Source organism: Lampetra planeri, chromosome 27 (genome assembly GCF_965212315.1).
Source record: "Lampetra planeri chromosome 27, kcLamPlan1.2.h2, whole genome shotgun sequence".
Lineage (NCBI taxonomy): Eukaryota > Metazoa > Chordata > Hyperoartia > Petromyzontiformes > Petromyzontidae > Lampetra > Lampetra planeri.
In genome coordinates, this window is record NC_136133.1 from 5809516 (window position 1) to 5833188 (window position 23673).

The 23673-nt window shown below is 53.4% G+C and overlaps 1 protein-coding gene across 1 annotated transcript in view; it reads right to left on the reverse strand.

The window, feature by feature from the left end:
• DAGLA (diacylglycerol lipase alpha) overlaps positions 1-23106 on the reverse strand; it is a 112587-nt gene extending 89481 nt beyond the window's left edge. Inside the window, exon 1 of the mRNA XM_078607352.1 lies at positions 22867-23106. The gene's annotated coding sequence lies outside the window, so the exon portion shown is untranslated. The remainder of the gene's footprint in view (positions 1-22866) is intronic.
• Positions 23107-23673: the final 567 nt, after the last annotated feature.

A 23673-nucleotide genomic window follows, 5' to 3' on the forward strand; every position in this document is an offset into this window, starting at 1 on the left:
ACCTTCAGCGAGCGCGATGCCGATCACACGACGCGGTTCGAATTCGACCCTCGATCGATAGCTGCGCCATCGCCGCACACGCCTCGAATAAAAATCAAGGGACAAGTCCTCACTTACTAACAACTCCTCTATCATTTTTCATTGCTGGAGGGGTTGCCCCCCCCCCACTACCTGAAAATCCTGGCTCCGCCATTGCCTGCGACGTATTTTTTTTCCTTTTCAGAATAAGAATCAATTTAATTACCACCGGAGGAATCCGATGAGCTACAGAGCTCTTTTCTTGTCCACAGATGTCCAGTATTTCCCAGAAGGCCCGCGGCGCTCTCGACGACTGAATTTTCTGAGCGCTACTTAATTTTTTGCCGCTTCAAGCGGCTTAGGCGGAATCGCGGCTCAGGGAATTTCCAGCGATGACTAAACACACCGCCCAGCGCACGGTCGTCTCGCTCGTCCGACGCGCGCGAGTGGGGGGGGGGTTCCGTGCGTCTCCAACCGCACGGTAACAATTCTAAGCCGTGCCTTATGGCTGACTTCTCCCCAGTCTCCAACCTTCAAGGATTCTGAGATAAAATGGGCGAGAATGGAGGGAAGGAGAGAGAGGGAGAGGGGGGAAAAACCCAACGGCAGGCAATGAATCATGCTCCATGCATTTCATCCTCTTGTAGCAGACAACGGGGGGCGGAAGGGGGGTGGGCGCGTGGGAGGAGAGCGAGTGGGGGGGGAAGGCAAGAAAGGCAAGCGTCCGTAGCGAAGTCTACTTCATCATCGACATAAAAACACACGGCAGCATACAGGAGGAAATAAAGTGGCATTACTTCATTACAGAAACGTGTTTACAACGACGCCGACTATTACTGCCGCTGCAGTGTTTAACTCTGCCAATTGTTTACCCCCCATTCCCTCGCGGGGGAAAGATTCACTGAGCCGCGACTCTTTTTGTTGTGTTGTGTTTTTGTTTTGTTTCGGGAGGGTCCTGCTCTTTTGGGGACGTTTTAGCAAATGCCACTCGAGATAGAGGTTGGCTTCGCGTGGTTGGCGGTCGAAAATAAAAATAAAAACCTGGAGAAACCGGAGATAATTTACCACGCAAAACGGAGATAACCCACCACGCAAAACGACGGGGATGGGGGAGCGAGGGTTGACGATCCGCACCTCAGACTCGGCAGAGATCGATCCTGACAAAATCCTAGCCGCAACATCTCCAGACATCTCCCAGCCTGAGATCTCCCAGCCTGAGATCTCCTAGCCTGAAATCTCCTGACATCTCCTAGCCTGACATCTCCTGACCACTCCTAGCCTGAGATCTCCTAGCCTGAAATCTCCTGACATCTCCTAGCCTGACATCTCCTGACATCTCCTAGCCTGAGACCTCCTAGCCTGAAATCTCCTGACATCTCCTAGCCTGACATCTGCTGACATCTCCTAGCCTGAGATCTCCTAGCCTGAGATCTCCTAGCCTGAAATCTCCTAGCCTGAAATCTCCTAGCCTGAAATCTCCTGACATCTCCTAGCCTGACATCTCCTGACATCTCCTAGCCTGACATCTCCTGACATCTCCTAGCCTGACATTCTTCTACCCTGACATCTCCTAGCCGCAACCGCAGCCGCCTTGCCACGACAACAACCTTCCCTCGCTTCTCACCCACCCCAAGACCTCACCACTCCGGTGACTTGGCTCACTGTTGTAAATAAGCATATTGTGGTCACTTGAGTTCTATGAAACTATGAACGATTTTTTTTTCTACCAGCTAAGGCCCACTGAGCTATAGGAGCTCTTATTCAGAAGCGACCTACGCTGATCACAAACGACAGCTCAACCAAGTGGCTTATCATCGTGCGGAAATTTACAGCAGCCCAAATACTCTAAAGGCGTGGCGTTGATTCTTAACGTGGAGGGGAAAACCGGAGGACCCGGAGAAAAATCCACGCGACCACGGGGAGAGAGAGAGAGACACGCAAACTCCAATATATAGGGGTCAGGGTCGGGATCGAACCCACGACTTCCTGTATAGCAGGCGAGGTAGTAAACATCTCAGCACCATGGTGCCCCTGTTGCAAACATGGCTATCGTGGTCTATTGAGTTCTCACTTGGCGAGAGAAAACACACTCACCCATGTCCCCAGCTTGCACGACTCGTTGCAGCGATTCTATTTTGTGGGGTGGTGGTTGGGTGGCTGTTGGGTGGTTGTTGGGTGGTTGTTGGGTGGTTGTTGGGTGGTTGTTGGGTGGTTGTTGGGTGGTTGTTGGGTGGTGGTTGGGTGGTGGTTGGGTGGTGGTTGGGTGGTTGTTGGGTGGTGGTTGGGTGGTGGTTGGGTGGTTGTTGGGTGGTTGTTGGGTGGTTGTTGGGTGGTGGTTTGGTGGTGGTTGGGTGGTTGTTGGGTGGTTGTTGGGTGGTGGTTGGGTGGTGGTTGGGTGGTTGTTGGGTGGTTGTTGGGTGGTGGTTGGGTGGTGGTTGGGTGGTGGTTGGGTGGTGATTGGGTGGTTGTTGGGTGGTTGTTGGGTGGTGGTTGGGTGGTGGTTGGGTGGTGATTGGGTGGTGGTTGGGTGGTTGTTGGGTGGTTGTTGGGTGGTGGTTGGATGGTTGTTGGGTGGTGGTTGGGTGGTGGTTGGGTGGTGATTGGGTGGTGGTTGGGTGGTTGTTGGGTGGTTGTTGGGTGGTTGTTGGGTGGTGGTTGGGTGGTGGTTGGGTGGTGATTGGGTGGTGGTTGGGTGGTTGTTGGGTGGTTGTTGGGTGGTTGTTGGGTGGTGGTTGGGTGGTGGTTGGGTGGTGATTGGGTGGTGGTTGGGTGGTTGTTGGGTGGTTGTTGGGTGGTGGTTGGATGGTTGTTGGGTGGTGGTTGGGTGGTGGTTGGGTGGTGATTGGGTGGTGGTTGGGTGGTTGTTGGGTGGTTGTTGGGTGGTTGTTGGGTGGTGGTTGGGTGGTGGTTGGGTGGTGATTGGGTGGTGGTTGGGTGGTTGTTGGGTGGTGGTTGGGTGGTTGTAAAGGAACATTTCTGGCTTTGTTTTGGTAAAACTTTAGAGAGTGAGCCTTCATATGTTAGTTGCAGAGCAAATATAAAAATGTCTACTTGACACGATATTTGAAAACAAAATTAATCACCCCTATCGATATCTCCACGTTGGCAAAATTTGACAATGAACCGTGATACAAACCCTCCGATTATGATGTAACAACTGGATTATCTCCGCTTCAGGAAACCTGGCACAACAAATATCAAGGAAAAAAGAAAGCGGTGATCGTTTCATTTAACCGAGCGGAAAAGTAAACACTTTAATTTCTGTTTTTATATCTGCTCAGACAATAGTAAAAGTCACCGCCTCACCGACAAACTTGCCACCACGCACCACTCTGCTGGGAATTCTTTAAAACGTCGCTGGGAAAACAAAACGGGTAGATCGAGCGCGCTCAACCCGTGGGTGTCACCCACAAAGTAATACAAGAAAGTGATTTTGTAAAAAAAAAATCGAAGTGAAGTGTGAACCGTTCCCAAACGCATACATTTCAGAGACACCTCTCGTCCGGTTCAGTCCCGATTACACCTCGCCCATGCCACCCACTGCGTAGCTTCCTTCAGACGGGGGCACACGTTTTGCACCCGCAGACACAACTCCCGAGGTTCTGCCACACATCAAGGGCCATCTAGCAAGATTCTCTCCGCAAACTTGCGCCGGCAAAAAGCCACAACACAAAACCAGTTCCGTCTCATTCACGCGGCAAAGTTTCTTTTCTTTTGGCAATTTGCCTGCAGTCGTGGGTGGGGTGCCACAAAGCCACTTTGAGAATGAAAAACTAAGGCCAAGTTCAGGGCGAGGCCTGGGGCCTCCCGGCACCTCGCGGTGACGTCGCCGCCTCAACGGATTTGGGGAATGCGCCACACGTGCGTACGTGCGTGTACGTGTTGCGTACGTTGAATTTCTTTCGCGCCGTACGTAGCCGACCGCGCTAAGCGGAACCCACGCGGCACGCCGGGGTGGCGGGGGGCCCCCGCGCCGGCCGCCCCACCCTGCCACCCGCGGCGCCGATGTGGAGTCCTGCGATTCCCTCCGCCCGAATCATCGCAGCTCACGAATCGCAGGGAAATTCTGCAAAACGCGGCTCACGAATCGCAGGGAAATTCTGCAAAACGCGGCTCAGGAATTGCAGGAACTGCAAAACGCAGCTCACAAATCGCAGGGAGATTCTGCAAAACGCGGCTCAGGAAATGGCACGGATATTCTACAAACTCTGTGGATCTGACCCCGAGGCTTGATCTAGCACAGGGGTCGGCAACCAAAGCAACGAGAGGAGCCATTATTTTTTGTTGTTTGAATTCGGTCGGTAAAAAAAAAACGAAAACCTTTCAAGAGCCGCAATGGACGTGAGTGAATACGAGACGGCAGTCCGTAATAAACGGCATCACGAAACTGTCCTTAATGAGCCCGCAGGTTGCCGACCCGCCCGTTGCCCGAGCACCAACCCCACGTTGTGACGCATTCCGGCGCGCGTGCGGATCGAGACGCTGGCTCCCTGCAAGTGGAATGAAGGAAGGCCCCCCCCCCACACACGCCACCCCCCTGCCACCTCCCCTCTGTCAACAGCAGTCGGCGGAATGTGTCCCGGATCCCACAGACACAGCCGTCGTACCGACACGACAGTGTGGACCGACAGCCAAAAGCACCCCATTCATCGTGCCCCTTCACCCTCGGGTGGCATGCGCGTATCGCAAACTTTTGCATGTCCTCCACGTACGCGTGCCGAACTTGTTTCGCACCGCGCGGAGCCAACTGCGCGCGGTCCGTGCCACGCCGCGTCTTCTGCCCCCGCTGCATTCGGCTGACCTATAGCCGACCGCGTGCAACAATTTTCGGCACCGAACTCTCCCGGCCAGGTGACGCGGGCAGCGCGTGGTGTGACGTGGGCAGCGTGTGGTGTGACGTGGGCAGCGCGTGGTGTGACGCGGGCAGCGTGTGGTGTGACGTGGGCAGCGTGTGGTGTGACGCGGGCAGCGTGTGGTGTGACGTGGGCAGCGTGTGGTGTGACGCGGGCAGCGTGTGGTGTGACGTGGGCAGCGTGTGGTGTGACGCGAACAGCGTGTGGTGTGACGTGGGCAGCGTGTGGTGTGACGCGGGCAGCGCGTGGTGTGACGTGGGCAGCGCGTGGTGTGACGTGGGCAGCGCATGGTGTGACGTGGGCAGCGTGTGGTGTGACGTGGGCAGCGTGTGGTGTGACGTGGGCAGCGTGTGGTGTGACGTGGGCAGCGTGTGGTGTGAAGTGGGCAGCGTGTGGTGTGACGTGGGCAGCGTGTGGTGTGACGTGGGCAGCGCATGGTGTGACGTGGGCAGCGCGTGGTGTGACGTGGGCAGCGCGTGGTGTGACGTGGGCAGCGTGTGGTGTGACGTGGGCAGCGTGTGGTGTGACGTGGGCAGCGTGTGGTGTGACGCGGGCAGCGCATGGTGTGACGTGGGCAGCGTGTGGTGTGACGTGGGCAGCGTGTGGTGTGACGTGGGCAGCGCGTGGTGTGACGCGGGCAGCGCGTGGTGTGACGTGGGCAGCGTGTGGTGTGACGTGGGTAGCGTGTGGTGTGACGTCGGCAGCGTGTGGTGTGACGTGGGCAGCGTGTGGTGTGACGTGGGCAGCACGTGGTGTGACGCGGGCAGCGCGTGGTGTGACGTGGGCAGCGTGTGGTGTGACGTGGGCAGCGTGTCACGCACGTCCTCCTGTTGCTCTCATCCAATACGGGGCCTTGTTTTGGCACGGCGGTCTTCAACTATCGGGCTCCGCGTGCGCCCGCGACCGCTGCCACCACCGCCGCGTACCCCAGAGGTCGATCAATACGCTCATCACTGTGATCACCAGGCCACCAATTACACGCATGCTCCCTCCAAGGTGGAAACTCTTCAACAGCAAAAAATGAAAGATTTCATTTTCTGTTTGGCGTTTTTTTTTTGTTAAGACCAGTTCGCTCGCAGAAGACAATGGAATAAGTAATATTTTTCAAAAACTTTTTTTTAAACACGCTTTAATGAAATGTACCGGACTAGTAATGGAAGAAGTCAACGACTCCAGGAAATGGCCCCGAGGCTTGCCATAATGTAAGGGGGCCGTGGTTATTTACAGCCAACGTCAGTTGACCGTGGACAATTAGACCCAAGCCGAAACATAACATATGCAAAATAATGCTTAAAATTTTATTTTTTTATTTTTAATGATAGAATATAGTATTGTCATCAGTATGACATAAGTATACCAAGTTTGCAGTCGATACCACATTGCGAAGTGGGTTAAAATAGAGTTACAAGATTTGAGGATACAACAGACAGAGTGAGTTAATAAAAAGCGTGTAAAATAAAATAAAAAGGATGAGAGAGCCCTGGAATTACCGCAGAGTCAATTTGAGCGTCGCGAATTAAGAGCAAGCGCTCACGATCCCCAAAAGTGTGCCTTGGGCTCCGAGCCCCGTGAACCGAGGCTGAACAATTGTAATTATTACTGGAGAGTTGCATTATTTACGGGCGCCAACTCACCGCTTAAGCACACGCGTGGGCGTCGCGTGCAGATGTAGGCAAAAGGTAAAGCTCCCCCGTATAACCTGCAACAGAATGTTTGCGGCAAGTGCGGTTAACGAGCACCTCCGAAGGCCGGCACTGTGGCACACGAAGGGGTGGGTGGCCAACACCACGCCCGGCCGCCTTCGTCTCCCCAGTGGCGATGTTTACGCACCGCACCCGGTACTCATTTGAGGTTGAGTCGACTTAGGGGAAGGGCCAGGACCGGTTCAGGCAATCGTGACCGGTGGTTTGCCGTGAGCGGGAATCGAACTCGGGTCGCCGGGTTCGTGGAGCAGCGCGCTAACCGCTACCCCACCGCTCCCCACAATGCAGAAGCACGCGACATCCCACGCGCCATCCTGTGCGACGTCACACGCTACGTCCTGCGCGACGTCAACCGCCGATGCGTTTGGGCCGTGGCAGAGGCATGGGGGTCAGCGGATTGAGGGGGGCGGGGGGGGTCTCTGCGAGATGCCTGCTGGTCACCGGCTGTGACGGAGCTTCTCCAGGTCACAGGTCAAAGGTCACCTTGGTGGAGTCTCCCAGCGGCGCACTCTACCTCATGGACTCATTCCTCCGTTGCGATAACCTTGTTGTTTGCTCTGGTGCCGTTTCTTAATTTGTTTAGTCACTTTATATTTTTGCTTGGCAGTAGGCTTTTCATTTGCTCAGTGTGCGTGTGTATGTGCGTGCGTGTATGTGCGTGTGTGTGTGCGTGGCTTTTTTCGTGACGTGCGTAGCCAACGCGCGTACGTGGGATTTGGTCCTCATATATAATTAATGTACAGAATTGTGGGATGCTGTTGGCACGAATGACACTGCTATATAAAATGTAAGTATTGTTATTGTATAACTATTATTATTATTTATGGTCACTACATTGCGCGCTTTCAGATTCTGCTTCTGTGGCCGTCTGGAACGCTCTTCCTTCCGATATCAGGAAGCCACTGGGAGATGGCGCACTTTGAAATCATCGAGGTTGTAAACTCGCTTGCAATGTATGAACCGGCTCTGGACAATTCTCTCACCCTCACCGACACGCACTGACCGGCGCGGTGAAGTATGGTCAAACCACCACTCGCCCCCCCCAATAACAGAGACGCCATGGGAAGGCTTTCATCCAGCAGTGGACAAACAAAGGCTTGTGAATTACCATTACTATTTCTTATCAGTAATAATGATAATAATAAGGATCTATGTTCAACCAGGTGGAAGTACTGTAATGAGATGTTTGACCAATTAAATTAACTAGCAACAAGGATCTAGGATCGCGATTGAAAAGTATCTGGATTAGATCTAGAATTTCTTTCTCATCGCTTTTCGCGTTCAGTCTTTCGTCCTTCCCCCGCACGTCCGCGATTAGCACGGTTGGCTACGCACGGCGCGAAAGGAGTTCAGCGTCCGTGCGTACCCTGGACACATCTCTGCAAGTCCGATTTCTGTCAGGCTCACAAATACTTCAGCCGCGTTGTCATCACCGTACAGCGGCCGTGAGCGTGGAGTTGCGCATCCATGACTCCCATCAGCGATGCTGAATGTGTTTTTTTTGTTTACCAGCCAGTTAATTTCAGCATCTGCCCAGATCCGCTAATTATGGGGCAAAACGAGCTGCTGTCTTCCCCACGTGCCACGCAACACCCAATTATTTAGTTGATACCCCCCCACCACCCTCACCTCCATCCCAATCTGGCATTTTTAAATTCATCCCTCCCGCTAAAGCTCACCACCATCGCCGCAATTCTCTTGACATCCTCAACTGAAAAAGCATACGGCATCAATCGACGTGGCCCAAGTCCTCACGCGGGGCGAGCGCGATTTTGCACGGCGCAGCGACAGCGACGGTGACAACGGCGATAACAACGGGACTAGACAAATGAATCGCAGCATTTGTTTTGCGCCTTTCGCCCCGAGCGTCGTGCTGACAGCGGCACATTGCGGACGCTCGCGACAGCGACGCTCGAAGCTCGCGCCGGATTTACCCACAAGACTTTGCCGGCGTGCAACAAAACCGTCCCAAGTCATGTACAGCATCTATTATTTACCCTCTGCTGACAGGACCCCGTGGCTTTATTCAGCACAGACCGTCACCGTCACCGCGCCGCCGATCCCCCCCAGAGGTCACAAACGGGTTTTGATTCCTTACCCGTACCCGGCCGCACCAGGGTCGCAAATGGGTACCCGTACTTGGCCGGGTACGGGTACCCGTTCCGTACCCGTACCCTACCCGAAATGAGTGACAAACGGTGACTCACCAGTGACTCACGGCCTACCCGTACCCGTACCCGGCCGCACCAGGGTCACAAACGGCTACCCGTACCCGGCCAGGTAGCCGGGTATCGGGTACGGTACGGGTATCGGGTACCCGGTTGCGACCTCTGATCCCCCTCCACCTCGGGGGGGGCCGCCGCCTTGTCCAAAACGCATCAACGCGACCCTCTCCATCGCACGAGCTCGCGGCCGCTCGAGCGATCAGGATCGGGTCGTCTGCAGTCCGGGGGTTTGTCGCACGTGGGCGACTCCGGCACCGTCGCCCGCCGGCAGGTCAACCGGTGGCTCTGCACCGCCGGCAGGTCAACCGGTGGCTCTGCACCGCCGGCAGGTCAACCGGTGGCTCTGCACCGCCGGCAGGTCAACCGGTGGCTCTGCACTGCCCAAAGGTCAACCGGTGGCTCTGCACCGCCCAAAGGTCAACCGGTGGCTCTGCACCGCCCAAAGGTCAACCGGTGGCTCTGCACCGCCCAAAGGTCAACCGGTGGCTCTGCACCGCCCAAAGGTCAACCGGTGGCTCTGCACCGCCGGCGCCCGGGCGCTGCATATTGCGCCCCCGCGTCCCTCTCTCGACCCTCATCCGAATCATACCCCAACTGTGTAAGCGCTGCCCAATTATTTAGTTGATACCCCCCCCCCCAACCCACCCTCTTCTCCATCCCAATCTGGCGTTTTTCAATTCGTCCCTCCCGCTAAAGCTCACCGCCATCGCCGCAATTCTCTCGACTTCCCTCAACTAAAAAAGCGGACGGCATCAATTGACGTGGCCCAAGTCCTCACGCGGGGCGTGCGCAATTCACGCAGCGACAGCGACGGTGACAACGGCCATAACAACGGGAACAGACAAATGAATCGCACATCCGACCCTGGAGAGAGGGATGTTCGAAGTGAATGGGCCACATCGCACTCTGGCGAGCTGTATTTGAACCGGGTCCCCTGGTTCTTTCTCCCCACACAACCCCCCCGACCCCCCCCCCCCGACACCTTCAAACAATCGCCACGATGACCCGGCTTGCTGGGGCGGCCTTCACGTCAGCAGCGGATCGACAAAAGGGGGGGGCTGCGAGTTATTATTAGTCGTTGTACGCCCCGGCCACTGCCATCACGTGGTTCGCATTGACAGAGACAGAATGCCAACTGATATGTCTGTTCCCCCAGCGCCTATTTATACCCCGTATCGTTGCACCGACGCAATTATCTCTGACGAAAGCGGCATGCAGATTGCAATGTTGTTTGTAGATATTTCACGCCGGAGAAATGTCACCGCCGATGCCGCCCCCCCCCCATCGCCGCCCCGCCAGGCTGCTATGCGGCAGAACTCTTTCCTGTCGGCCTTCCTCTTGTTCCCGAACCCTTCTTATCCGCAGGGTTGTCGAGCGAGGGTCCACAAATTCCCGAAGCCGTTTAGATTCGCGGACGCCTCGGAGGGTCCACGGGCGGGAGCTGCCGTCGCGTCGTGCCGGAGGTCGCCAGGTGCAATTCCACGTTCCGGCACGGAAGTCGCGCGGCGGTGGGGTGAAGCATGGGTAACGCTCGCCTCCGCCGGCGCATCCGGCCAGCGTCGCAGAGCGGACCAGATTCCCTCTCAAAGTCGCTCCAGTGGAGGCCCCACGATGACAAGGGCAAGCAATATGCGGGGGCTGCAAACCGACCTTTGTGTCGTCGGAGGCGGTGGCCCAGTGGTCGGGGCGCTGTGACATGAACCTGGCCCAGAGGTTGCAAACAGGTTTTGATTCCTTACCCGTACCCGGCCGCACCAGGGTCGCAAACGGCTACCCGTACCCTACCCGGCCGGGTACGGGTACCCGTTCCCTACCCGTACCCGTACCCTACCCGAAATAAGTGACAAACGGTTACTCACCAGTGACTCACGGCCTACCCGTACCCGTACCCGGCTGGGTACGGGTAGCCGGGTATCGGGTAGGGTACGGGTATCGGGTACCCGGTTGCGACCTCTGACCTGGCCACCACAGTTCGATGCCCGGCCACGGCTAACATCAGCGGCAAACGATATCCGAATCAGTAGCGGCCCAACCCACTTCGCCAACCCGCAACGACCGGCGTGGCGACGAATGTGCAAACAACAACCCGTGACCGACGTCGAATTCCAGCAGTGGACTGTACAAAAGTCTGAGAATTATTAACGATTCACAATTTTTTTTTTACCAGGTAAGGCCCACTTAGCTGTACAGCTCTTTTTCAGAAGCGACCCGGCCACAAGTGATAGCTCAACAAAGTGGCTTATCGTGTGGAAATTCATAGAAGCCAAATGCTCTAAACACCTGTTTCTAAATTTGGTGGCTAGGAGATGTTAACTACCTCGCCTGGTATACAGGAGGTCGTGAGTTTCCTCCGGTTTTTCCCTCTACATTTACAATCAAGGTCATGCGTTTAAGAGGATTTCGCTGCTGTAAATTCCCACACAATTTATCAGCCACTCCGTTGAGCCATATTATTTGCGAACGCTCGAACGCACGGTGGTAACACAAACGCACCAACCGACTGGGCGCATCCGTGTGACGGCGTGTGCGCGCGTTATATACTTTACGTGGCCTCGAAAGCACACCTAACAGCCTGGCACAAGCAGCTCAGTTGGGGCCTTACCTGATAAAGTAAAGATAGTAAAGTCACGTAGAAGGTAAATAATAAAATAATAAAAGTTAAACATAATAAAATAAAATTCTCACGACGTTTCGGCCACAACGCAAGCAGCCGTCCTCAGGTGAAGAAATAGAGCTGTCGGGAAGACAGCGTCTTAATGAACACCGCCAAGCTTGGCAGCGCCCTTGAAGCTGGGTGGGAGGAGGAGAGAGCCTTGACAAAGGAGTTACCATATCAACGTCGTGAGAATTTAATGTTTTATTTGTATTCTTTTATTATTTCCCTTCTGCGTGACTTTACCGAAAGAACCAAGAATATGAATCCCTGCAGTCATGAAAGCTTTAAATCGAAATAGTAGTAATAGTTGTGCTGTAAGCCATGACGAAGCTGCGGGAACAGCGTGGCAGTGCGACACTTAAAACTACAACTGTGGGCCCCAGACTCTCCTGGAACCATCTCCCACGAGGTGTCAGGATCTCAGAGTCTGTGGCCATATTTATAAAGCTCGTCTTAAATCTCATCTGTACACTTTTTAAACTTTTCAGCAAACGAGTAAGCGGCTTTTACCGTTTGTTAGTTTTTTTAGTTTCACGAGTTCTCGTCACGCCGATTACTGTCGCTGTGTTTTGTACGGCACTCTGAGATCCTTGACGAAATCTGCTTTATAAATGTAATTATTATTTATCGATTTAAAGCTTTCGTGACTGCAGGGATTCATCTTCTTGGTTCTTTGACAGACCTGCTCTCCACGTGAGGACGGCTGCTTGCGTTGTGGCCGAAACGTCGTGAGAATTATTTTATTATGTTTTATTTTTATTATTTTATTATTTCCATTCTACGTGACTTTACCGAAAGAACCAAGAAGAAGAATTATTATTATTATTAATGTGCACCCGCTCAACAACGTGGTTAGAAATTGTGTTTATAAAGCCAATTACAGTCATACCTCGGTATACGAGCGCTTTGGAATACGTCGCATTTGGTATACGTCGTGTTTTGACGAGAAAAAATGTTTCGATTTAAAGCTTTCGTGACTGCAGGGATTCATCTTCTTGGTTCTTTCGGTAAAGTCACGCTGTCTTTCTGACAGACCTGTTCTTCACCTGAGGACGGCTGCTTGCGTTGTGGCCGAAACGTCGTGAGAATTATTTTATTATGTTTTATTTTTATCATTTTATTATTTCCATTCTACGTGACTTTACCGAAAGAACCAAGAAGGAGAAAAAATGTCTTGGGATACGACGTCTTGCTTGGGATACGACGTCTTGCTTGGGATACGACGCGCTTGCTAGAACTTGTGTGGGTGAGGATGAGTCACCGCATACCCACGTAGACCCCGTTCACAACTGAAACAAAGCGCCGCTCCTCAGTCTGGCTGTAGAGTAGATCTTGTTCAGTGCACAAGCCTTGCTGGTTTTTTAGTAAAACTCTAACCTGACGAGCCTCAACCAGGTCCAAGTTAAGAAAAAAAAATGTTCAGCTTCCTGAAGTTAATGGAAGGGAACTCTCCTTCCAAAAAATAACATCTCCTCCTCCCCCTCCCCTTCATCACCACCATCCTCGTAGGCTATCAACTCCACTCAGTAAGGTACAGTGACGTTCAATTAGATTTTTATTTCAATTTATTATAATTTATTTATGCATTTATTTCAATTTATGTATGCATTTTAGTAATAAGTAGTGTCTAAATTATTTTATACAGCCCCATTAATGTATAATATGCCATGTAAAATATCATTTCTTATACTCTGGAACGGATTCTTTCCTTTCCCTTTATTTCTTACGGGAAAAATTCGCTTGGTATACGTCATTTTCGGTACAAGTCCTACCTCCTGGAACGAATTAACGACATACACCGAGGTACCACTGCACCCGCTTCATCTGCGATCCTCCACCAACTACTGCAAAACGTGTAAGTTTAACTCGTACGTTTACGCGATTGACGCGTAGGTTTGACTCGTGCGTTAGATGCGTGCGCTCGACACGTACGTGGGACGCATACGTTCGACACGTGCGTTCCCGCGGCCGCGTGGTGTTCCGGCTCGAGCTGCGTGTCCAACGTTCCTTCTCCCGAAGCTTTCGCCGGGCACCGCGCGGGGGACACGTTCACCGACGTCAGCCCGTGAGGAATCCCGCGTACGTCTGACGCGCACCTCCGATTGGCACGGCCGGCTACGTACGGCGCGAAAAAAGTTCAACGTACGAACATCCCGCAGTCGTCGTGATACGTGGCAAAACGCTTGAGAGAAGACACACTCAGCAATCAGCCCGACACCTGCGTTCCGCACGGCCGGCTACGTACGGCGCGAAAGAGGTTCAACGTACGTACGTGCACACAGAACAACGGGGGAAGCCACGCACAGATCGCCGCGTGATTTTTCTGTCTCTGGCCTGCTTCGTCGTCGCGATGAACGGAGCCATCGGTGCAACAACAAAATCGAAGGGGGGGGGGGGTAAACACTTTCCCACATCTCGAGTTACACGCTCTGTTTTCTGCCCCCCCCCCCGCTCCTCCGTTCTTATGCAACGGCTCCGGTTAGAATTTTTCCCCACAAAGTCTGAGTGGCAACGAAACTTCTCCGCGCTCGTACGACAGCGACGCAACCGCACGCAAGAGCGCGGCGGGCACCCGCGTCACGCGAACGCTCGGGGAGCGTGCGAACAGAGTTATCGGAGGGCACGCGGATCGATGCTCGTGCGCTCGCTCACGCTCGAGTAGATGGGCAGAAGCGGTCCGCTCGAAATTGCATTTGTACGCGCGTACGCGTAATGCGCGCGCGCGCGCTCAAACGTACGGCGGCAACACAAACGCGCCGGCCTGAGTGGGCGCATCCGTGCGACAGCGGTGTGCGTGTGTTGTAGGTCACGTGGGCTCAAAAGGACAGCTAGCCTGGCACGAGCACTGTGGTGGAGCGAATGGGGTCCATTGCTGTTGTTACAATTGATTATTTGACGTAGCAGGACGATGTATGCATGGGAGGGGCGTCGTTTGGCGTGCCGATGCAGTGCTCGGCGCAGACGTTGTCGGCTACTTTGATCTACCGAGAATCCCGACATACAGACTCATGTCAAGAGGGCGTATCGGATGAGTGCTGCAAGGTCTGCGAAATATTCATCACGTGGAAATTCCCAGCAGCCAAATACACTAAACGCGTGATGTCGATTCTAAATGTGGAGGGAAAAACCGCAGGGCCCGGAGAAAAATCCACGCGACCACGGGGAGAGAGACACACAAACTCCAAATATACAGCAGGCGTCAGGGTCGGGAACGAACCCACGACCTCCTGCATACCGGGCGAGGTAGTTAACATCTCGCCATCGTGACGCAATAGCAGCATGAAAGTACAGTACAGAAATATATTTTGTATGCACTTACCACAATGTATCCCCCTGCCACATGACATCGAATTCCGAGCAAGAATGGGTTGTTTTGAATTTGTTTACGTTGTACAGTATGTCATGGGCTCCCACGATCCATGCTTCCACTGGAAGCCGCTACATTCATTACAATGGGTGGAGCAAAGCATCTCTCGAACCGTGACCCGGCGTTGGGCTGACACTCACGACCTCCTGTATACCAGGAGAGGTAGTTAACATCTCCTAGCCACCGTGATGATGATGAGAGACACGCAAACTCCAAATATACAGCAGCAGGCGTCAGTGTCGGGATTGAATCCACGTCCCTCCTGTATACCTAGCGAGGTAGTCAACATTTCCTAGCCGTGATGATGATAGAAAGAGAGACACACAGACTCCCAAATATACAGCAGGCGTCGTCATGGTCAGGATCGCACCCACGACCTCCTGTATACCTTGCGAGGTAGTTAACATCTCCTAGCCACCATGATGATGATAGAAAGAGACACGCAAACTCCAAATATACAACAGCAGGCGTGATGGTCGGGATTGCACCCACAACCTCCTGTATACCTGGCGAGGTAGTTAACATCTCCTAGCCACCGTGGCGCCCCCACTCCGTCAGCTCCATCCGCGGTTTCTGCGACGCGGTTCCTTCTCTCGCACGGCTGCCCTCCGGAGCTACGGCACCTTCTGTCATCCGCCTCCTGGCACGACGCGCGGACCCTCGCTCAAATGACGACGCTCGTCAGCGTGCTGTGGAGGCCTCGGGGCTTCGTGCATATCAAATGCGACGACGACGCGCACAAGCAAGTTTCGCAGCCTCGTCTACTGAGAAATTCACGCAGCTCCTTGCCTCTCTCTCTCTCACACGGCTGTCATTTGTTTCTCGTGACAAGCCTTACTTAATTGGTTGCGTCGGGTGGTGGAGGCTTTGAGGACACATGTATAGTAATAGGTTTTTACCCTTTCAACTGGTACAAAAACTGACACCTTTATACAAGGCATCATGTTTGCAATAACCACAACACAAGCAATCGAAATGCAAAAATAAACAACTCTGATGATGAAAATGATATTCACTGTCCTTGAAGTTGATTGGTCCACACCCGAGACAGCTTTTCTTAGAGCCTAGTCTCCATTGGTGTTGGACCAGATGACGCCAAAAAGCGTACCAGTTGAAAGGGTAAAAACCTATTACTATATTTTGCCACTGGTAAAGGAGGTCTCATAGTGACACATGTATACTTACGCGATCTGTCCCGAAACAATAAACTGCTTCATTACGAATGATATCGGTTGCGAAAGCCTACTATCGCCACCACTGCTACGTGTTCAACGGAGAAATTAACAACGCTATTTCCTCGCCATGGTGTTGCTGACACCGGTGAACGATTACAAAATTGAAGAACATTTCCGAAAACGTATATTTTTGTTTATGTAATGTCCCCAAAGTTACTGGACCGCCGGCCTACTGCTTAAAAAGCCTCATTAGACTAACGATCGTTGACACATTTTTTTTATAAATCAAGACGATGCCGGTGGAGCCATCGCCAGAATTACCGATTTGAACCGTTGCCCACGCATCTTACCCATTGACGGAATCAGTCTCACAAGAAAGGTGACGCATTTTTTATTGTCTAAAGTCAGTGACAATTGAGCAATGATTAAATAGGAGGTGCGGAGCAGAAACCAATCAATACAACAATAACCGTTCGTTGGCTTCTCAAGAATTTGAGAACCATACCAAAAACGTGGGAAAATTTTTAAAGGGTTAAAGAACAAAAAGGGGCGATATCGACCTCACGGGATTCCGTGCAAACACTTTAAAAGAGTCGGGGACCGCCGATATGCGCGGACGAGATGGAGCTGGAGTGAGCGAATCAGCCGCGAGGAACAAATCTCCGCGGTGATAGCGGGGCCTCGGGCAGCGGCGATAGGAAGACCCCGACAGTGACGCAAAAGCGGCCGCAGTCAAACGGCCGCAGCACTTTACGGCTACGCACGCACACGCGCACGCACGCACGCATGCACGCACGGGGACGCACACAGCCACCATTGAGCCCCAACCAAGGGTGGCACAGTCGGGTTTTTTACAATCGGGTTTAATTGTCTTTTTATATTAAACCTGATCATCTGAGATTGGGAAAATTCCGGTTTAATTGGTTCTAATTGCAGAACCGCACTTCTCAACGATGGGATTCATCCATTCCAAGCTCAGGAACTCACTGGCGGTGCCCACGATTGTGGAGGAGAAGCTCGTGTTCATCACGACCAACCTGCCCGCCGCATTCTACGACTACCCCGTGCCCGACGGCCCCCCCGAGTACGATAGCAGCACCGACGAGGAAGCAGCCTAAGCCTCGGATCAGAGTTTCGTATTCATTAAACCAGGTTTTAATTCCCCGAAATCGAGTTTAATTGGATTAAAGAAAAAACCCGATGCCTGCCGCTGGAAAAATCAGGTTTTTTCCAAAAGTGGTCGCGTGCGCCGCCGATGGACTTTCTCCTCACCAAACAAGGCATTTGGGAATTTAAACAACACAAAAAAGATAAAGGTGCAGCCCTTCAATACTCTATGTGAGGAACGAAACAGGAGGAGGATTTCTCCGCAAATCTGGCTGTATGCCTGATGATGCCGGTTGTAATTACCGGCGAAACGTCGTACTCCGATTGTAAATGTTGCGGATTGGCTCTCCAACACACCGGTGTGCTGTACTAGTATACTACACTACTATACACTACACTATACACTACACTACTATACACAACACTATACACGACTACACTACACACTAGTGCTGTACTAGTGACGAATTGGCCACGTTTTGTTTACGTGACAAACCTTACTAATTGGCTGTGTCGGGTGGTGGCGGGTTTTAACGACGCGTTTACGTTCACGCGATCTCACCCAAAACAAACCTCTATCATGGCCTTCAATCGTCTGTTTGCCCCGTTGCTGGCAGACAGACGGCCCTCGCCTAGAAAGGCCCTCAAGAGGTCGTTTGGTCTGCACTGCCATGCGCACCTCCGTCGAGACGTCTCGGGAGAACCAGAAATCTCTACGTTCACTGGAGGAGAAAATCCGATGAGCTACGAAGCGTTTTTTTTGCACAGTTCTCCATTACCGGGTGGGTCAGAAAAAAATTCAAGTCAGAAACGGAAGGACCCACGGCTTCGCCCCCTAACACGCGCGACCTGCCGCTGATTGGGGCGAGCGCCAGGTGGAAGGTCGAACAACCGCGGCCCGCCGCTGTTTCGACCGTTCCCGTCGGGGGGGTGGGGGGGCCGAACCGGCAACCGCGGGATCGGGAGCCCAGCGTGCCGCCAACCACCGCAACCCGCGGCACCGTCGGGCAAAATCCACCGCAAGGCGCAATTCGGGGGCAAGGTGAGGCACCAGAATTGTGGGTGGTCGGCGGGGAGGACTACGAGGCGGGGAGGGTGAAGCCGGATGTACCGGCGTTTGAGGACAGCTCGTGGTCAGGTATTTGGATGGTGATGGCCTCAAATAGCCGGGTTAGCCAAGGCGCAGGGCAGGCAGGCAAGCTGTACCGAAAGACGGCTCGGTAATTGGAAAGCCGAAAGGGTGATGATGACCCGAGATTGCAATGTACGCACGCGCGTTGAACTGCATTCGCGCCATACGCGGCCAAACCGTGCAGATCGAGCAGCTTTGCCGTAGCAATAAGACATCCGCAGCGGTACCAACGTACCAGCCCACGAATAAACCAAGAAATACTCTCAAGTTGAGTTCTGGCCGCTGCAGACACCGCTGCTGTCTTTAGGGAACGATGCGCGTGCCCATTTCATCAAAGTCCCCGAAAGGTGAGCCACAAACGTCGCTCTAATCAATAAAAAAAAATTCAAAACCACAAGACAAAGATCCCCCATATAGCCTGTAATAGACTGTCGGGGCAAGTGCTGTTCGCGAGCACCTATGAAGGCCGGCACGGCACACGAGGGGGTGGGTGGCCAAAACCACGCCCGGCCGTCTTTGTCTCTCTAGTGGCGGTTTACACATCGCACCAGGTACTCATTTGAGGCTGAGTCGACCTAGGGGAGGCCCAGGACCTGCTCAGATAATCGTCACACTGGTGTGGGCCGTGAGCGGGAATTGGAACCCGGGTCGCCAGGTTCGTAGCGCAACGCGCTAACCGCTACACTACCACTTCCCACTCAATAATAATTATCACTCTATATACACACACACACTCACATTTTTCCATCATCTTTCAAAAGCAGTATCAGTACCCAAGGGTATGATCTTCCACGAAGCTCATGGTCCACCCTAAACCGCAACCGCTGAACAGACCATGGCAGTAGATGCGGATTACCAGATGCACAAATGTAAAATTAAAAACTCTACGGTAGTGGTGGTGCGATTGTGGCCATCCAGAAGACACCATAGATTACAACGTGTAACGACGCTATCATGCTCCGATCCACAAACACAGCGATGATGATGATGACGATGCATTCCGCTGGTTTTCTGGGCTTGTCCACCTGAATGTGAAACTGTAGTTGCTGCTCTGCATCTACATCAGCTGCATGGAAGAAGAACATGGACTCAGCACTGCACCATAGACTCAGCACTGCCCAGACTCAGCACTAAAATCCAAAGACTCAACACTGCAGTCCATAGACTCAACACTGCAGTCCATAGACAAACACGAAGGAGACATCGCAGCGATTCACTCCGCTGCACCTGACGCGGTTATCCGAGGCTTGACCACCTTGAATGTGAAACTGTGGTCCGTTGCTCTGCATCCACGTCAGCGGCCGTGAGACGAGAAGAAGCAGCATCAGCAACCACAAGAAAGCCCGACAAGATTTACAATCCACTGAGCGTGGCATATAGCCACGCTCATGTTGACTGGCCGGGGTTCGAGGTAACCGACTGCAACAATTTCAACACCTTGACGGCAGCGATACGCCCGCGTTAACAGGGCTGCCTGCTCGCCGCCGTTAACTCCCCACGTACGGGGGCAAATCCATCTTGTAGATACATCGAACTCACGACCGTCCAGTTGCGAGCTGAGCGCTTTGGCGCGGCTCCACTCAAGCGTTGCATTGGCAGGAATCACGAAAGCCACACTCACTCACGGCCCGATACGCGAGCGTGTTTTCAGTCGTTTTAACACCGTTGCCACCTTACGCGTTCCTCAATCGCGTTGACGCAATCAACCATGCGAGATTGTTACCTCATTAAGCGAGATGTTAACGGCCTCGCCTGGTATACGGGAAGACATGGGTTCAATCCCGACCCTGACGCCTGCTGCTGTATATTTGGAGTTTGAATTGGTCTCCCTATCATCACCACGGTGGCTAGGAGATGTTAACTACCTCGCCTGGTATACAGGAGGTCGTAGGTTCGATCCCGACCCAGACGCCTGCTGCTGTATATTTTGAGTTTGCGTGTCTCTCTCTCTCTCCCCGTGGTCGCGTGGGATTTTTTTCGGGTCCTCCGGTTTTCATCCAACACATTTAGAATCAACGTCACGCGTTCAGAGCACTTTGGCTGCTATACGTTTCCACGTAATGATAGGCCACTTCACTGAGCAATCATTTGTGGCCAGGTCACTTCTGAAACAGAGAAATATAGAGCTCAGTGGGCGTTACCTGGTAAAATAAAAAATATATATATTTATACTGCCCGTGGTGACAGATGACCGCGGAGGAAACACAATGGTGAAAACGGTCCCGGCAAGATGCGCGCGCTCGAAATTCCTCGAAGAGACACGAAGCAAAACTCGCGCGCGTGCGAGGACGAACAAACGAACACGGCATCACGATAGCGTCGCGCATCCACGCTCGCCTCGAACCGGGCGTCAAAAACCCACTCGGCGATGGGCGCCCAATTTTTGCCTCCAAAAGTTACGGGCCCCTCGCTGCGGAACGACGGCTCAAGAGATGGTGCGCGATCCCGATGAATGGGGGCCGATGAATGGGTCGCTTTATTCCGGTGCGCATGTGGCAGCAATATGGATTAGATCTGCGCGGGGCTGCGGGGCCGTTCGGTTTTAGCGCAATCCCAGCCGTCGCGCCCGGGCAGTGGGCAAAAAGTGGCAGCTGACAACGATGGGTTTTCGGTTGCGACAGCGCAGACGACAATGACAGCCTTCAGGACAAGTCAGGCCCCGACTGTACCGCGCGGAGGCTCGGCCACTTTCACCGTCTGCGCCGAATTGCACAAGGCACCGAAGGGAGTGCTAATTTAATGCACGAGAATCGAACGCAAGGCAGACGGGTCAATGAACGCGCGCTTACAAACGCACCCAAAACACACGAGGATGCCTTTGCACACAGGCGACACTCTCTGCACTAGGTCCGTTGCAGTGGGTTTGTGCAATCCTTTGGTGGATGGTATCAACAATAACAAACAAAAAATCCCACAAACAAAAAAACCTGATTCCTCCTTCAATTTATAACGTCCTTTCCCATCCTAAAAGAAGCAGATGCTTCTAAAATGACGTACACCGCCACCCCCCCTCTGCCAATATATCCTCCACCAACGTCACCAGACACCGCCCTGAAAACCTACCAAACGCCACTTACAACAATGGAGTGAATTATAAAACACAGAAAATAAATGCAACCCCCCCCCCCTATTATTCACACGGCGCTGTGGGGAGGGCTGCATCTCCATGCATCCCTTTCTCCATCAGATGACATCCATGCATCATTGTCCAGGGCCGGCTGTCCATTAGCACCTGTCACCTCGACCACCCAACCAGCCACACGCCCAGTCACCCCACACTCGGCCACATCGCCACCCAGTCAACCAAATCACGCAGCCACATAACCACCCATCCAGCTGGAAACCCAGCCACCTAACCACACAGCAACATAACCACACAGCCAACCAAACCACCCAGCCACATGACCACCCATCCAGGCAAAAATCCAGCCGACCTAACCACCCACCCAGCCAACCAACCACCCACAAAAGCACACAACCACCCAGCCATCTGATCATCCAACTATCCACCCAGCCATCGGACCATCCAGACAACCAATCACCCACCAATCCACACAGCTACATAACCACCCTGTGACATAACCACCCAACGTACACACCCAGCCACGCATGCAAACAACGCACACACACTCACCCAGCCACCCACTCACCCAGCCACACACTCAGTCAACCACCCATCAGTCAACCACCCAGCCACCCACTCACCCAGCCACCCACTCACCCAGCCACCCACTCAGTCAACCACCCAGCCACCCATTAACCCAACCACCCACCCAGCCACCCAACCACCACCCACTCACCCAGCCACCCACTCACCCAGCCAGCCACTCACCCAGCCACCCACTCAGTCAACCACCCACTCACCCAACCACTCACCCACCCACTCAGTCAACCACCACTAACCCAGCCACCCACTCACCCTGCCACCCAGCCACCCACTCAATCAGTCAACCACTCACCCAGCCGCTCACCCAACCACCACTCACCCAGCCACCCACTCACCCACCACTCACCCAGCCACCCACTCACCCAACCACCAATCACCCACTCACCCACCCACTCACCCAGCCACCCACTCACTCACCCAGCCACCCACTCACTCACTCACCCAGCCACCCACTCACCCACCCACTCACCCAGCCACCCACTCACCCACCCACTCACCCAGCCACCCACTCACCCAGCCACCCACTCAGTCAACCACCACTCACCTAACCACCCATCCAAGCCCCCAACCTCCCCAATCGTTCATCCAACAACCCAACCCAGTGGTCTGACACACACCGCCGGCTGATGATGAGTGCGTTAAGAGCAACACACATGAATCCACCAGTGTCCAGATGATGGTGAGGATGACAATGCCGATTAACTGAGCATGATAATTGTCACGATAATTATATCAACATTAAATTAAAAGATGTAAAAAATATGTAAAAAAATCCACCCACTCACCAAACCACCAGTGAGTGCAACGACACGGGGCTGAATGATGCTGAAGATGACGACGACGAGACCGATGACAAGAATGAAACGACGATGCTGATGCTGATATTGATCACGAATATCACAGATTGACAATTTTTACGTAAAAAAAAAACATAGATCCTGACCACCCACCCACCCCACTCACTGTCACACGCTGCTGCTGCTGCTGTGCCCCATGCTGCTGCCGCTGCTGCAACAACGACTCCGTTAACGACCACGCAGCCACCACCACCGCCCTCCACCTCGCTCACGCACGGCGGCTCTCGACGAAAGAGCGAAGGGCGGCTCTCTGCTCACTCGCCAATGGCCGTGGTCGTGATGCGTCCTCTCGCCGCCGCTCAGCTCAGGTAGCCGCCGCCTCCTCCTCCTCCTCCATTCGCGCGCTCACAAGCTCGCTCAAAATCGCAGCGCGGATAAGCGCAGGGGTTGTAAATCGCAGCGCGGATAAGCGCCGGGTTTGTAAATAGCAGCGCGGATAAGCGCCGGGTTTGTAAATCGCAGCGTGGATAAGCGCCGGGTTTGTAAATAGCAGCGCGGATAAGCGTCGGGGTTGTAAATCGCAGCGCGGATAAGGGCATGGATTGTAAATCGCAGCGCGGATAAGGGTATTGTTTGTAAATCGCAGCGCGGATAAGTGCACGGTTTGTAAATCGCAGCGCGGATAAGGGTATGGTTTGTAAATCTCAGCGCGGATAAGCGCGAGTTTGTAAATCGTGGGGCGGATAAGCGCCAGGTTTATAAATCGCAGAGCTGATAAGCTCCAAGTTTATAAATCGCAACGCGAATAAGCGCCGGGTTTGTAAATTTCAGCGCGGATAAGCGCTGGGTTTATAAATCGCAGCGCGGATAAGCGCCGGGTTTATAAATCGCAACGCGGACAAGCGCCGGGTTTTGTTGATCACCGAACGGATAAGCACCGGGTTTGTAAATCCCAGGGCGGATAAACGTGCTG